At 42.7% G+C, this 3,102-nt stretch overlaps 1 pseudogene; it reads right to left on the bottom strand.

Annotated features, from left to right (window-relative positions):
* Window positions 1–700: 700 nt before the first annotated feature.
* Window positions 701–1,706, bottom strand: LOC116898431 (annotated as a pseudogene).
* Window positions 1,707–3,102: the final 1,396 nt, after the last annotated feature.

The following is a 3,102-nucleotide window of genomic DNA, read 5'->3' as shown; positions in this document are numbered from 1 at the left end:
TACCTGCAAAATCATATAAAATCTTTACTCAGCTTTCTTCTAAATGGTACCCAAAACAGTAGCTGTGGTGGTACACTGTCCTACCAGTACTGTTAGCAGAGTGAAAAATAGTGGGTTTAAACCAGTGTCTACTGTTGTTGGGCCATTTGGAGACTCATAGTTACCAGCTGGTTCCTATGAAAACTGTCCAGGTCCCAAACTTTGGAGAAGCAAGGAAGTTTGGCAGATGTAGATAAGATATTGGGAAAATACAGAAATTTTAATTTGCAAGGTACAATCTCCAGGTCTTCCCACTGAAGTCAGCTTGGATATTTTCAGTCATAAACATTCCCTGCTGTGTAAATTCCTGCTGACCTGTGATCAGTCTCCACAGCCAATCATATAACCCTAAGAAGCCAGTGCAGAACTTTTAGCAGTACTCAGACTCTTTTGGACCCAGCCTCATTCCTCTAGTTACAGCATTTTCCAGATTGTGTCTAATGCTTGCATACAGGGTACAGCCTCCTGAGGGCAGGCTTTTTTTTATTTTGAAAGGTGACTGCTTTAATGAATCAGACAAAATTTCAAATAAAATCAGAACACTATGATCCATCACTTCTCTGATCAGTAACAAAATGCAAGATTCATTCGTTACAAGCCATGTGCAATTAGGACCCCGCTCCTGCACTTACAGGACTGTGGTCCAGCCTCAGGTGCTACACTACTTTCCATTCTCAATGCTGAGCATTAGCTCCAACTTTATGGCATTAGCAGCAAATTGGCGGATGCCATCAGAGAGGTTCTCCACAGCCATTTGGTCCTCATTGTGCAGCCAACATAAGGCCTTCTCATCCAGATGTATCTTCTCCAAGTCACTGGTTGGGCCACTTTGACAGAAAGCATAGGTGCCATCTTGCTGTTATCCTTGATCAGATCCTCCAGGAGATTCGGTGAGATGGTAAGGAAATCACAGCCTGACAGTGACAGCCTGTGACAGCCTGATCTCACCCATGTTACAGAAGGAGGTCCCATGAAAATGCTCTTGTGGCCAAATTTTTGTGGTAGTTGTAGATTTTTGTGATACTCTTCACTCCAGGGTCCTTCTAGGGTTGATAGGATTTCTTGTCTGTATTTGTCACATGCCAGTCAAGGATGTGGCCCACAAATGAGAGATGAGCATCACACCTGCTTCAGTACATGGCACAGCTTGGGTGAAGGAGAAAATCAGTGTCATATTCCAATGGATGTCATGCTGCTCCTCCAACAATGTTCCAGCCTCGATTCCCTCCCAGGTTGATGATAACTTGATGAGAATTCTGCCCTTGCTGATCCCAGCTTCTTCATAAAGCTCAGTGAGGTGCCTGGCTTGGACCACCATTGCATCTTTATCAAAGGAAAGTCTTGCATCAACTTCTGTGGATATATGGCCTGGAGTTTTTAGTATTTCTGCTCCAAACAAAACAAAACGTTTATCAATGGCATGTTTAATCTGCTCCTCTTGTGTCCCACACAGCCTCTTGCTATAGGCAATGGCTTCCTCCACCAGCTTTTGGTAGGCAGGCATCTGTGCTGCAGACAGGGTCATGGATGGGTTGTTGATGGCATCCTGAGACTTGCTCATCGATGGTGTTGAAATCAACCAAGTGGACCACCACGGTGTTGAACTGCTTGAGCTGGTCCCAGGCAGCAGACCCTATCCTCTGGCACTTTACTGGGGACACCGCCACCCCCCAGCACACACACACACACACACACACACACACACACACACACACACACACACACACACACACACACACAGTGAAGAGTCCACGGTTGAGGCGTTAGCTAGTGTGTGGTAACCCCCTGAGCATAACTTTTACTTTTCTTTTTACTGTTTTTATAGCATAAGTTATGCTTTTACAGAGCATAAGTGGTGCCCTTCTGTTGTATATTACAGTGATAGAATGGAGAGAGCAGTGGATGATGAGTTGTGAGTGCAGACTTAAGTAATGAAATGGAAAAAAAAATTGCCATTGTTGCCAGTGAGGAATCCTCTAGGTAGAATTCCAAGTCCCGAGCGCTTTTATTGGGGAAATTTGTTCATACTCATTTGGGGAATATTCCTAATGACAAGTAGAGGTCAAAGATTTCCAGAACACCTGGTTTGAGATCAAGTTCCTCACACCCTGCAGGGGCAAGACTTTATTTACTACCTTAATGAGCGAAGTTTACTTTAGGGCACGAGGTCACCAGGGAAGTAAAGCTGTTCCTTAGGGTCCCATTAGAGAGAGAAAAGAGGAGAGAGGGATGGAGGGAGCAAAGGTGGGAGGAAGGGAGAGAGATATAAAGAGAGACAGACAGACAGAGACAGAAAGAGACAGAAAGACAAAAAGACAAAGAGAGACAGAGAGAAGAGAGACATAGAGACACAGAAAGATAAATAAAAAGAGACACAGAGAAAGAGACAGAGAGAAGACAGAGACTGAGAGAGAGAGAGACAGAGAGACAGAGAGACAGAGAGACAGAGAGAGATTGAGAAGATTGAGAGGATGCTACGAGTCATTTATAGAAACCGCAACAGAATCCCTTACCAGCAAACATAGCACTTTTCTCCTAAAATTTCCCACCTTTGGCTAGCTATAAAATTTTGCTTAATATGATTTGAATGCAACTATCATTTGTTTTTATAGTTTCATTTGTCATTTGTATTTATGGATGGGTGTGTTGCCTACCCACGTCTTTGCTTGTTTCAAATAAAGCATTGTCTGCAATTTCTCTATGATCTTTTCTTGCTGTTCACCTTACATCGTATTCATCAATCTTTATAGCATTGGCTTTCTGTTTCAGAATTGACTACTCAATTACAATATGATCTAGAATTAGTCAATGCATGCTTAAGGAATGAGGTCAACATAGAATTATTGGAGCCAGTGCTTTATAATAAGCCTTTTGTCCAACCTGAGTAAGCACATGAATGTGCTGTTTGCAATGAACACATATGTTCGACAGGAGTATGTTTGTTGAGACCCAGCTTAATCATGATATCAGGATTACTCAGCACTCTAAATTCCCTTGCAGATTTACAGTAATGCTGTTCAGAAAACAGACTTAGTTTACAAATAAGGACTTTGGAAAGTGCAA

The sequence above is a fragment of the Rattus rattus genome, chromosome 4, assembly GCF_011064425.1.
Source record: "Rattus rattus isolate New Zealand chromosome 4, Rrattus_CSIRO_v1, whole genome shotgun sequence".
Lineage (NCBI taxonomy): Eukaryota > Metazoa > Chordata > Mammalia > Rodentia > Muridae > Rattus > Rattus rattus.
Note: the sequence above shows the minus strand (reverse complement) of the source record. Positions and strands in the feature narration are given on the sequence as shown.